Below are 16177 nucleotides of genomic sequence, written 5' to 3' on the forward strand. Positions count from 1 at the left end.
TTACTGTAGTATATTTTTACAATGTGCACAATTACTGTAGTATATTTTTACAACGTGCACAATTAGTGTAAAATGTTTTTACAATAATTGTTTACAATTACTGTTGTATATTTGTACAATGTGCACAATTACTTTAGTATATTTGTTCAATGTACACTGACTGTTGTATCTTTTTACAACGTGCACAATTACTGTAGTATATTTATACAATGTGCACAATTTCTGTAGTATATTTTTACAATGTGCACAATTACTGTAGTATATTTTTACAATGTGCACAATTACTGTAGTATATTTTAACAATGTGCACAATTAGTGTAAATATTTTTACAGTAATTGTGCACAATTACTGTAGTATATTTGTACTATGTGCACAATTACTGTAGTATATTTGTAAAGTGTACACTGACTGTTGTATATTTTTATAATGTGCACAATTACTGTAGTATATTTTTACAATGTGCACAATTACTGTAGTATATTTTTACAATGTGCACAATTATTGTAGTATATTTTTACAACGTGCACAATTAGTGCAAAATATTTTTACAATAATTGTTTACAATTACTGTTGTATATTTGTACAATGTGCACAATTACTGTAGTATATTTGTTCAATGTACACTGACTGTTGTATCTTTTTACAATGTGCACAATTACTGTAGTATATTTATACAATGTGCACAATTACTGTAATATATTTTTACAATGTGCACAATTACTGTAGTATATTTTTACAATGTGCACAATTACTGTAGTATATTTTAACAATGTGCACAATTAGTGTAAATATTTTTTACAATAATTGTGCACAATTACTGTAGTATATTTGTACTATGTGCACAATCACTGTAGTATATTTGTACAATGTACACTGACTGTTGTATAGTTTTATAATGTGCACAATTACTGTAGTATATTTTTACAATGTGCACAATTACTGTAGTATATTTTTACAATGTGCACAATTATTGTAGTATATTTTTACAACATGCACAATTAGTGTAAAATACTTTTACAATAATTGTTTACAATTACTGTTGTATATTTGTACAATGTGCACAATTACTGTAGTATATTTGTTCAATGTACACTGACTGTTGTATCTTTTTACAATGTGCACAATTACTGTAGTATATTTATACAATGTGCACAATTACTGTAGTATATTTTTACAATGTGCACTGACTGTTGTATATTTTTACAATGTTCACATTTACTGTTATATATTTTTACAATGTGCACAATTAGTGTAAAATATTTTATCAATGTGCACAATTACTGTAGTATATTTATACAATGTGCACAATTACTGTAGTATATTTTTACAATGTGCACAATTACTGTAGTATATTTGTACAATGTACACTGACTGTTGTATGTTTTTACAATGTGAACATTTACTGTAGTATATTTTTACAATGTGCACAATTACTGTAGTATATTTTTACAATGTGCACAATTAGTGTAAAATATTTTTACTATAATTGTTTACAATTACTGTAGTATATTTGTACTATGTGCACAATTACTGTATTATATTTCTAAAATGTACACTGACTGTTGTATATCTTTACAATACAGGAATATGGGTGCACTACTGTGGTGGATGTAACAATGACATTGGCTATCCCTCAACACTGATGTTAAAATTGAGACATTAGCCAGTGTATCCTTATATGAAGGACACACCAGAGCCCGCACACCAACGCCAAGGTTTCTCAAGATGGTGCGAGACCTAACGCTAATTCTACCTGTGCTTGATAAGCCAAACAAGGGCCAGTGGGCAATTACGGCAGCATTCGGTCGACTCACAACTTTCTCCCAGATACCCTCCAGCGTGACTGAGCACACATGCAATGGGAGGAGGGAGGCAAGCTGCAAGCCCCACCCATATTAGCCAACTCAGGTGGGGCTTGCAGCTTGCCTCCCTCCTCCCATTGCATGTGTGCTCAGTCACGCTGGAGGGTATCTGGGAGGAAGTTGTGAGTCGACCGAATGCTGCCGTAATTGCCCACTGGCCCCTGTTTGGCTTATCAAGCACAGGTAGGATTAGCGTTAGGTCTCGCACCATCTTGAGAAACCTTGGCGTTGGTGTGCGGGCTCTGGTGTGTCCTTCATATAAGGATACACTGGCGAATGTCTCAATTTTAACATCAGTGTTGAGGGATAGCCAATGTCATTGTTACATCCACCACAGTAGTGCACCCATATTCCTGTATTGTATTCTAATTGTTACACATCCACACCGTTTATCTGGTGTAGGATTCTATTGTGGCACTTGTAGTCCGCTGCAGGCATCCTCCATTGTATGCATTTTCTTGCTGGGGATCGCCCTTAGCAACGGACTACAAGGGCAGGATCTGCTCCCCCAGTATAAATGCACAACCGCATTTGGGGTTGAGCACCTCCAGCCATTTGAGACCACGTTTTTTGTTGTTTGTTGTATATCTTTACAATGTGCACAATTACTGTAGTATATTTCTACAATGTGCACAATTACTGTAGTATATTTTTACAATGTGCACAATTAGTGTAACATATTTTTTACAATAATTGTTTACAATTACTGTAGTATATTTGCACAATGTGCACAATTATTGTAGTATATTTTTACAATGTGCACAATTAGTGTAAAATATTTTAACAATATGCACAATTACTGTAGTATATTTATACAATGTGCACAATTGCTGTAGTATGTTTTTACAATGTGCACAATTACTGTAGTATATTTTTACAAAGTGCACTGACTGTTGTATATTTTTACAATGTGCACAATTACTGTAGTATATTTTTACAATGTGCACTGACTGTTGTATATTTTTACAATGTGCACATGTACTGTTGTATATTTTTACAATGTGCACAATTAGTGTAACATATTTTATCAATGTGCACAATTACTGTAGTATATTTATACAATGTGCACAATTACTGTAGTATATTTTTACTATGTGCACAATTAATGTAGTATATTTTTACAATGTGCACAATTAGTGTAAAATATTTTTACAATAATTGTTTACAATTACTGTAGTATATTTGTACAATGGTCACAATTACTGTAGTATATTTATACAATGTACACCGACTGTTGTATATTTTTACAATGTGCACAATTACTGTAGTATATTTACACAATGTGAACAATTACTTTAGTATATTTTTACAATGTGCACTGACTGTTGTATATTTTTGCAATGTGCACAATTACTGTAGTATATTTTTACAATGTGCACTGACTGTTTTATATTTTTACAATGTGCCCAATTACTGTAGTATATTTTTACAATGTGCACAGTTACTGTAGTATATTTTACAATGTGCAAAATTAGTGTAAAATATTTTAACAATGTGCACAATTACTGTAGTATATTTTTACAGTGTGCACAATTATTGTAAAATATTTTATCAATGTGCACAATTACTGTAGTATATTTATACAATGTGCACAATTACTGTAGTATATTTTTACAATGTGCACTGACTGTTGTATATTTTTACAATGTGCACAATTACTGTAGTATATTTTACAATGTGCACAATTACTGTAGTATATTTTTACAATGTGCACAATTACTGTAGTATATTTATACAATGTGCACAATTACTGTAGTATATTTTTACAATGTGCACAGTTTCTGTAGTATATTTTTACAATGTGCACAATTACTGTAGTATATTTTTACTATGTGCACAATTACTCTAGTATATTTTAACAATGTGCACTAACTGTTGTATATTTTTACAATGTACACAATTACTGTTGTATATTTTTACAATGTGCACAATTACTGTAGTATATTTTTACAATGTGCACAATTAATGTAGTATATTTTTACAATGTGCACAATTAGTGTAAATTATTTTATCAATGTGCACAATTACTGTAGTATATTTATACAATGTGCACAATTACTGTAGTATATTTATACAATGTGCACAGTTACTGTATATATTTTTACAATGTGCACAGTTACTGTAGTATATTTTTACAATGTGCACAATTACTGTAGTATATTTTTACAATGTGCACAATTACTGTAGTATATTTTTACAATGTGCAAAATTACTGTAGTATATTTTTACAATGTGCACAATTACTGTAGTATATTTTTACAATGTGCACAATTACTGTAGTATATTTTTTACAATGTGCACAATTAGTGTCAACTATTTTAACAATGAGCACAATTACTGTAGTATATTTATACAATGTGCACAATTACTGTAGTATATTTTTACAATGTGCACAATTAATGTAGTATATTTTTACAATGTGCACAATTAGTGTAAATTATTTTATCAATGTGCACAATTACTGTAGTATATTTATACAATGTGCACAATTACTGTAGTATATTTATACAATGTGCACAGTTACTGCAGTATATTTTTACAATGTGCACAGTTACTGTAGTATATTTTTACAATGTGCACAATTACTGTAGTATATTTTTACTATGTGCACAATTACTCTAGTATATTTTAACAATGTGCACTGACTGTTGTATATTTTTACAATGTGCACAATTACTGTAGTATATTTTTACAATCTGCAAAATTACTGTAGTATATTTTTACAATGTGCACAATTACTGTAGTATATTTTTACAATGTGCAAAATTACTGTAGTATATTTTTACAATGTGCACAATTACTGTAGTATATTTTTACAATGTGCACAATTACTGTAGTATATTTTTTACAATGTGCACAATTAGTGTCAACTATTTTAACAATGAGCACAATTACTGTAGTATTTTTATACAATGTGTACAATTACTGTAGTATATTTATACAATGTGCACAATTACTGTAGTATATTTTTACAATGTGCACAATTAATGTAGTATATTTTTACAATGTGCACAATTAGTGTAAATTATTTTATCAATGTGCACAATTACTGTAGTATATTTATACAATGTGCACAATTACTGTAGTATATTTATACAATGTGCACAGTTACTGCAGTATATTTTTACAATGTGCACAGTTACTGTAGTATATTTTTACAATGTGCACAATTACTGTAGTATATTTTTACTATGTGCACAATTACTCTAGTATATTTTAACAATGTGCACTGACTGTTGTATATTTTTACAATGTGCACAATTACTGTAGTATATTTTTACAATCTGCAAAATTACTGTAGTATATTTTTACAATGTGCACAATTACTGTAGTATATTTTTACAATGGGCACAATTACTGTAGTATATTTTTACAATGTGCACAATTAGTGTAAACTATTTTAACAATGTGCAGAATTACTGTAGTATATTTTTTACAATGTGCACAATTAGTGTCAACTATTTTAACAATGTGCACAATTACTGTAGTATATTTATACAATGTGCACAATTACTGTAGTATATTTTTACAATGTGCACTGACTGTTGTATATTTTTACAATGTGCACATTTACTGTAGTATATTTTTTACAATGTGCACAATTAGTGTAAAATATTTTACCAATGTGCACAATTACTGTAGTATATTTATACAATGTGCACTGACTGTTGTATAGTTTTACAATGTGCACATGTACTGTTGTATATTTTTACAATGTGCACAATTAGTGTAACATATTTTATCAATGTGCACAATTACTGTAGTATATTTATACAATGTGCACAATTACTGTAGTATATTTTTACAATGTGCACAATTAGTGTAAAATATTTTTTACAATAATTGTTTACAATTACTGTAGTATATTTATACAATGTGCACAATTACTGTAGTATATTTATACAATGTACACTGACTGTTGTATATTTTTACAATGTGCACACTTACTGTAGTATATTTATACAATGTGCACAATTACTGTTGTATATTTTTACAATGTGCACAATTACTGTAGTATATTTATACAATGTGCACAATTACTGTAGTATATTTTTACAATGTGCAAAATTACTGTAATACATTTGTACAATGTGCACTGACTGTTGTATATTTTTACAATGTGCACAATTAGTGTCAAATATTTTTACAATGTGCACAATTAGTGTAAAATATTTTTACAATAATTGCTTACAATTACTGTAGAATATTTGTACAATGTGCACAATTACTGTAGTATATTTATACAATGTGCACAATTACTGTAGTATATTTTTACAATGTGCACTGACTGTTGTATATTTTTTATAATGTGCACAATTACTGTAGTATATTTTTACAATGTGCACAATTAGTGTAAAATATTTTTACAACAATTGTTTACAATTACTGTAGTATATTTGTACATTGTGCACAATTACTGTAGTATATTTGTACAATGTGCACAATTACTGTAGTATATTTGTACAATGTACACTGACTGTTGTATATGTTTACAATGTGCGCAATTACTGTAGTATATTTTTACAATGTGCACAGTTACTGTAGTATATTTTTACAATGTGCACAATTAGTGTAAACATTTTTAACAATGTGCACAATTACTGTAGTATATTTTTACAGTGTGCACAATTATAGTAAAACATTTTATCAATGTGCACAATTACTGTAGTATATTGTTACAATGTGCACTGACTGTTACATATTTTTACAATGTGCACAATTACTGTTGTATATTTACAATGTGCACTGACTGTTGTATATTTTTACAATGTGCACATTTACTGTTGTATATTTTTACAATGTGCACAATTAGTGTAACATATTTTATCAATGTGCACAATTACTGTAGTATATTTATGCAATGAGCACAATTACTGTAGTATATTTTTACAATGTACACTGACTGTTGTATATTTTTACAATGTGCACAATTAGTGTAAAATATTTTTACAATGTGCACAATTAGTGTAAAATGTTTTTACAATAAATGTTTACAATTACTGTAGTATATTTGCACAATGTGCACAATTACTGTAGTATATTTATACAATGTGCACAAATACTGTAGTATAATTTTTACAATGTGCACAATTACTGTAGTATATTTTTAAAATGTGCACAATTACTGTAGTATATTTTTACAATGTTTAAAATGACTGTAGTATATTTTTACAATGTGCAAAATTACTGTAGTATATTTTTACAATGTGCACAATTACTGTAGTATATTTTTACAATGTGCACAATTAGTGTAAACTATTTTAACAATGTGCAGAATTACTGTAGTATATTTTTTACAATGTGCACAATTAGTGTCAACTATTTTAACAATGTGCACAATTACTGTAGTATATTTATACAATGTGCACAATTACTGTAGTATATTTTTACAATGTGCACTGACTGTTGTATATTTTTACAATGTGCACATTTACTGTAGTATATTTTTTTACAATGTGCACAATTAGTGTAAAATATTTTACCAATGTGCACAATTACTGTAGTATATTTATACAATGTGCACTGACTGTTGTATATTTTTACAATGTGCACAATTACTGTAGTGTATTTATACAATGTGCACAATTACTGTAGTATATTTTTACAATGTGTAAAATTACTGTAATATATTTGTACAATGTACACTCACTGTTGTATATTTTTACAATGTGCACAATTACTGTTGTATATTTCTACAATGTGCACAATTACTGTAGTATATTTTTACAATGTGCAAAATTACTGTAGTATATTTTTACAATGTGCAAAATTACTGTAGTATATTTTTACAATGTGCACAATTACTGTAGTATATTTATACAATGTGCACAATTACTGTAGTATATTTACAATGTGCACTGACTGTTGTATATTTTTACAATGTGCACATTGACTGTTGTATATTTTTACAATGTGCACATTGACTGTAGTATATTTTTACAATGTGCACAATTACTGTAGTATATTTTTACAATGTGCACAATTACTCTAGTATATTTTAACAATGTGCACTGACTGTTGTATATTTTTACAATGTGCACAATTACTGTAGTATATTTTTACAATGTGCAAAATTACTGTAGTATATTTTTACAATGTGCACAATTACTCTAGTATATTTTAACAATGTGCACTGACTGTTGTATATTTTTACAATGTGCACAATTACTGTTGTATATTTCTACAATGTGCACAATTACTGTAGTATATTTTTACAATGTGCAAAATTACTGTAGTATATTTTTACAATGTGCAAAATTACTGTAGTATATTTTTACAATGTGCACAATTACTGTAGTATATTTTTACAATGTGCACAATTACTCTAGTATATTTTAACAATGTGCACTGACTGTTGTATATTTTTACAATGTGCACAATTACTGTAGTATATTTTTACAATGTGCACAATTACTGTAATATATTTTTACCATGTGCACAATTTCTTTAAACTATTTTAACAATGTGCACAATTACTGTAGTATATTTTTTACAATGTGCACAATTAGTGTCAACTATTTTAACAATGTGCAAAATTACTGTAGTATTTTTATACATTGTGCACAATTACTGTTGTATATTTTTACAATGTGCACAATTACTGTTGTATATTTTTACAATGTGCACAATTTGTGTAAATTATTTTATCAATGTGCACAATTACTGTAGTATATTTATACAATGTGCACAATTACTGTAGTATATTTTTACAATGTGCACAATTAATGTAGTATATTTTTACAATGTGCACAATTAGTGTAAATAATTTTATCAATGTGCACAATTACTGTAGTATATTTATACAATGTGCACAATTACTGTAGTATATTTATACAATGTGCACAGTTACTGTAGTATATTTTTACAATGTGCAAAGTTACTGTAGTATATTTTTACAATGTGCACAATTACTGTAGTATATTTTTACAATGTGCACAATTACTGTAGTATATTTTTACAATGTGCAAAATTACTGTAGTATATTTTTACAATGTGCAAAATTACTGTAGTATATTTTTACAATGTGCAAAATTACTGTAGTATATTTTTACAATGTGCACAATTACTGTAGTATATTTTTACAATGTGCACAATTACTGTAGTATATTTTTTACAATGTGCACAATTAGTGTCAACTATTTTAACAATGTGCATAATTACTGTAGTATTTTTATACAATGTGCACAATTACTGTTGTATATTTTTACAATGTGCACAATTACTGTTGTATATTTTTACAATGTGCACAATTTGTGTAAATTATTTTATCAATGTGCACAATTACTGTAGTATATTTTTACAATGTGCACAATTAATGTAGTATATTTTTACAATGTGCACAATTAGTGTAAATTATTTTATCAATGTGCACAATTACTGTAGTATATTTATACAATGTGCACAATTACTGTAGTATATTTATACAATGTGCACAGTTACTGTAGTATATTTTTACAATGTGCACAGTTACTGTAGTATATTTTTACAATGTGCACAATTACTGTAGTATATTTTTACTATGTGCACAATTACTCTAGTATATTTTAACAATGTGCACTGACTGTTGTATATTTTTACAATGTGCACAATTGCTGTTGTATATTTTTACAATGTGCACAATTACTGTAGTATATTTTTACAATGTGCAAAATTACTGTAGTATATTTTTACAATGTGCAAAATTACTGTAGTATATTTTTACAATGTGCAAAATTACTGTAGTATATTTTTACAATGTGCACAATTACTGTAGTATATTTTTACAATGTGCACAATTAGTGTAAACTATTTTAACAATGTGCAGAATTACTGTAGTATATTTTTTACAATGTGCACAATTAGTGTCAACTATTTTAACAATGTGCACAATTACTGTAGTATATTTATACAATGTGCACAATTACTGTAGTATATTTTTACAATGTGCACTGACTGTTGTATATTTTTACAATGTGCACATTTACTGTAGTATATTTTTTACAATGTGCACAATTAGTGTAAAATATTTTACCAATGTGCACAATTACTGTAGTATATTTATACAATGTGCACTGACTGTTGTATATTTTTACAATGTGCACATGTACTGTTGTATATTTTTACAATGTGCACAATTAGTGTAACATATTTTATCAATGTGCACAATTACTGTAGTATATTTATACAATGTGCACAATTACTGTAGTATATTTTTACAATGTGCACAATTAGTGTAAAATATTTTTTTACAATAATTGTTTACAATTACTGTAGTATATTTGTACAATGTGCACAATTACTGTAGTATATTTATACAATGTACACTGACTGTTGTATATTTTTACAATGTGCACAATTACTGTAGTATATTTATACAATGTGCACAATTACTGTTGTATATTTTTACAATGTGCACAATTACTGTAGTATATTTATACAATGTGCACAATTACTGTAGTATATTTTTACAATGTGCAAAATTACTGTAATACATTTGTACAATGTACACTGACTGTTGTATATTTTTACAATGTGCACAATTAGTGTCAAATATTTTTACAATGTGCACAATTAGTGTAAAATATTTTTACAATAATTGCTTACAATTACTGTAGAATATTTGTACAATGTGCACAATTACTGTAGTCTATTTATACAATGTGCACAATTACTGTAGTATATTTTTACAATGTGCATTGACTGTTGTATATTTTTTATAATGTGCACAATTACTATAGTATATTTTTACAATGTGCACAATTAGTGTAAAACATTTTTACAATAATTGTTTACATTTACTGTAGTATATTTGTACAATGTGCACAATTACTGTAGTGTATTTTTACAAAGTGCACAATTAATGTAGTATATTTTTACAATGTGCACAAATAGTGTAAAATATTTTTACAATAATTGTTTACAATTACTGTAGTATATTTGTACATTGTGCACAATTACTGTAGTATATTTGTACAATGTGCACAATTACTGTAGTATATTTTTACAATGTGCACAATTAGTGTAAACTATTTTAACAATGTGCAGAATTACTGTAGTATATTTTTTACAATGTGCACAATTAGTGTCAACTATTTTAACAATGTGCACAATTACTGTAGTATATTTATACAATGTGCACAATTACTGTAGTATATTTTTACAATGTGCACTGACTGTTGTATATTTTTACAATGTGCACATTTACTGTAGTATATTTTTTACAATGTGCACAATTAGTGTAAAATATTTTACCAATGTGCACAATTACTGTAGTATATTTATACAATGTGCACTGACTGTTGTATATTTTTACAATGTGCACATGTACTGTTGTATATTTTTACAATTTGCACAATTAGTGTAACATATTTTATCAATGTGCACAATTACTGTAGTATATTTATACAATGTGCACAATTACTGTAGTATATTTTTACAATGTGCACAATTAGTGTAAAATATTTTTTTACAATAATTGTTTACAATTACTGTAGTATATTTGTACAATGTGCACAATTACTGTAGTATATTTATACAATGTACACTGACTGTTGTATATTTTTACAATGTGCACAATTACTGTAGTATATTTATACAATGTGCACAATTACTGTTGTATATTTTTACAATGTGCACAATTACTGTAGTATATTTATACAATGTGCACAATTACTGTAGTATATTTTTACAATGTGCAAAATTACTGTAATACATTTGTACAATGTACACTGACTGTTGTATATTTTTACAATGTGCACAATTAGTGTCAAATATTTTTACAATGTGCACAATTAGTGTAAAATATTTTTACAATAATTGCTTACAATTACTGTAGAATATTTGTACAATGTGCACAATTACTGTAGTCTATTTATACAATGTGCACAATTACTGTAGTATATTTTTACAATGTGCATTGACTGTTGTATATTTTTTATAATGTGCACAATTACTATAGTATATTTTTACAATGTGCACAATTAGTGTAAAACATTTTTACAATAATTGTTTACATTTACTGTAGTATATTTGTACAATGTGCACAATTACTGTAGTGTATTTTTACAAAGTGCACAATTAATGTAGTATATTTTTACAATGTGCACAAATAGTGTAAAATATTTTTACAATAATTGTTTACAATTACTGTAGTATATTTGTACATTGTGCACAATTACTGTAGTATATTTGTACAATGTGCACAATTACTGTAGTATATTTGTACAATGTACACTGACTGTTGTATATGTTTACAATGTGCGCAATTACTGTAGTATATTTTTACAATGTGCACAGTTACTGTAGTATATTTTTACAATGTGCACAATTAGTGTAAACATTTTTAACAATGTGCACAATTACTGTAGTATATTTTTACAGTGTGCACAATTATAGTAAAATATTTTATCAATGTGCACAATTACTGTAGTATATTGTTACAATGTGCACTGACTGTTACATATTTTTACAATGTGCACAATTACTGTTGTATATTTACAATGTGCACTGACTGTTGTATATTTTTACAATGTGCACATTTACTGTTGTATATTTTTACAATGTGCACAATTAGTGTAACATATTTTATCAATGTGCACAATTACTGTAGTATATTTATGCAATGAGCACAATTACTGTAGTATATTTTTACAATGTACACTGACTGTTGTATATTTTTACAATGTGCACAATTAGTGTAAAATATTTTTACAATGTGCACAATTAGTGTAAAATGTTTTTACAATAAATGTTTACAATTACTGTAGTGTATTTGCACAATGTGCACAATTACTGTAGTATATTTATACAATGTGCACAATTACTGTAGTATAATTTTTTACAATGTGCACAATTACTGTAGTATATTTTTAAAATGTGCACAATTACTGTAGTATATTTTTAAAATGTGCACAATTAGTGTAAATATTTGTACTATGTGCACAATTACTGTAGTATATTTGTACAATGTACACTGACTGTTGTATATTTTTACAATGTGCACAATTACTGTAGTATATTTATACAATGTGCACAATTACTGTAGTATATTTTTACAATGTGCACAATTACTGTGGTATATTTTTACAATGTGCACAATTACTGTAGTATATTTTTACAATGTGCACTGACTGTAGTATATTTTTACAATATGCAAAATTACTGTAGTATATTTTTACAATGTGCACATTTACTGTTGTATATTTTTACAATGTGCACTATAAGTGTAAAATATTTTATCAATATGCACAATGATTGTAGTATATTTACACAATGTGCACAATTACTGTAGTATATTTTTACAATGTGCACAATTACTGTAGTATATTTTTACAATGTGTAAAATTACTGTAATATATTTGTACAATGTACACTCACTGTTGTATATTTTTACAATGTGCACAATTACTGTAGTATATTTTTACAATGTGCACTGACTGTTGTATATTTTTACAATGTGCACATGTACTGTTGTATATTTTTACAATGTGCACAATTAGTGTAACATATTTTATCAATGTGCACAATTACTGTAGTATATTTATATAATGTGCACAATTACTGTAGTATATTTTTACAATGTGCACAATTAGTGTAAAATATTTTTTACAATAATTGTTTACAATTACTGTAGTAGATTTGTACAATGAGCACAATTACTGTAGTATATTTATACAATGTACACTGACTGTTGTATATTTTTACAATGTGCACAATTACTGTAGTATATTTATACAATGTGCACAATTACTGTTGTATATTTTTACAATGTGCACAATTACTGTTGTATATTTTTACAATGTGCACAATTACTGTAGTATATTTATACAATGTGCACAGTTACTGTAGTATATTTTTACAATGTGCACAATTACTGTAGTGTATTTTTTACAATGTGCACAATTAATGTAGTATATTTTTACAATGTGCACTGACTGTAGTATATTTTTACAATGTGCACAATTACTGTAGTATATTTTTACAATATGCAAACTACTGTTGTATATTTTAACAATGTGCACAATTAGTGTAAAATAGTTTTACAATAATTGTGCACAATTACTGAATTATATTTGTCCAATGTGCACAATTACTGTTGTATATTTTTACAATGTGCACAATTACTGTAGCATATTTTTACAATGTGTACAATTAGTGTAAAATATTTTTACAATAATTGTTTACAATTACTGTAGTATATTTGTACAATGTTCACAAATACTGTAGTATATTTGTACAATGTGCACTGACTGTTGTATATTTTTACAATGTGCACAATTAGTGTAAAATAGTTTTACAATAATTGTGCACAATTACTGAAGTATATTTGTCCAATGTGCACAATTACTGTAATATATTTTTACAATGTGCACTGACTGTTGTATATTTTTACAATGTGCACAATTACTGTAGTATATTTTTACAATGTGCACAATTACTGCAGTATATTTTTACAATGTGCACAATTACTGTAGTATATTTGTACAATGTTCACAATTACTGTAGTGTATTTTTACAATGTGCACAATTAATGTAGTATATTTTTACAATGTGCACAATTAGTGTAGTATATTTATACAATGTGCACAATTACTGTGATATATTTTTTACAATGTTCCCAATTACTGTAGTATATTTTTACAATGTGCACAATTACTCTAGTATATTTTAAGAATGTGCACTGACTGTTATATATTTTTACAATGTGCACAATTACTGTAGTATAGTTTTACAATGTGCACAATTAGTGTAAAACATTTTAACAATAATTGTTTACAATTACTGTAGTATATTTGTACAATGTGCACAATTAATGTAGTATATTTTTACAATGTGCACATTTACTGTAGTACATTTTTACAATGTGCACAATTAGTGTAAAATATTTTAACAATGTGCACAATTACTGTAGTATAATTTTACAATGTGCACAATTACTGTAGTATATTTTTACAATGTGCACTGACTGTTGTATATTTTTACAATGTGCACAATTACTGTAGTATATTTTTACAATGTGCACAATTACTGTAGTATACGTTAACAATGTGCACAATTAGTGTAAAATATTTTTACAATAATTGTGCACAATTACTGAAGTATAGTTGTCCAATGTGCACAATTACTGTAATATATTTTTACAATGTGCACTGACTGTTGTATATTTTTACAATATGCACTGACTGTTGTATATTTTTACAATGTCCACAATTACTGTAGTATATTTTTACAATGTGCACAATTACTGTAATATATTTGTACAATGTACACTGACTGTTGTATATTTTTACAATGTGCACAATTACTGTAGTATAGTTTTACAATGTGCATAATTAGTTTAAAATATTTTAACAATGTGCAAAATTACTGCAGTGTATTTTTACAATGTGCACAATCAATGTAGTATATTTTTACAATGTGCACAATTAGTGTAGTATATGTATACAATGTGCACAATTACTGTAGTATATTTTTACAATGTGCACAATTACTGTAGTATATTTTTACAATGTGCACTGACTGTTGTATATTTTTACAATGTGCACAATTACTGTAGTATAGTTTTACAATGTGCACAATTAGTGTAAAATATTTTAACAATGTGCACAATTACTGTAGTATATTTTTACAATGTGCACTGACTGTTGTATATTTTTACAATGTGCACAATTACTGTAGTATATTTTTACAATGTGCACAATTAATGTAGTATATTTTTAAAATTTGCACAATTAGTGTAAAATATTTTTACAATAATTGTTTACAATTACTGTAGTATATTTGCACAATGTGCACAATTAATGTAGTATATTTATACAATGTGCACAATTACTGTAGTATATTTTTACAATGTGCACAATTAGTGTAAAATATTTTTACAATAATTGTTTACAATTACTGTAGTATATTTGTACAATGTACACTGACTGTTGTATATTTTTACAATGTGCAGAATTACTGTAGTATACTTTTACAATGTGCACAATTACTGTAGTATATTTATACAATGTGCACAATTACTGTAGTGTATTTTTACAATGTGCACAATTAATGTAGTATATTTTTACAATGTTCACAATTAGTGTAGTATATTTATACAATGTGCACAATTACTGTAGTATATTTTTTACAATGTTCCCAATTACTGTAGTATATTTTTACAATGTGCACAATTACTCTAGTATATTTTAAGAATGTGCACTGACTGTTGTATATTTTTACAATGTGCACAATTACTGAAGTATAGTTTTACAATGTGCACAATTAGTGTAAAATATTTTTACAATAATTGTTTACAATTACTGTAGTATATTTATACAATGTGCACAATTACTGT

Source organism: Hyla sarda, unplaced genomic scaffold (assembly GCF_029499605.1).
Source record: "Hyla sarda isolate aHylSar1 unplaced genomic scaffold, aHylSar1.hap1 scaffold_863, whole genome shotgun sequence".
In the NCBI taxonomy this organism is placed as follows: domain Eukaryota; kingdom Metazoa; phylum Chordata; class Amphibia; order Anura; family Hylidae; genus Hyla; species Hyla sarda.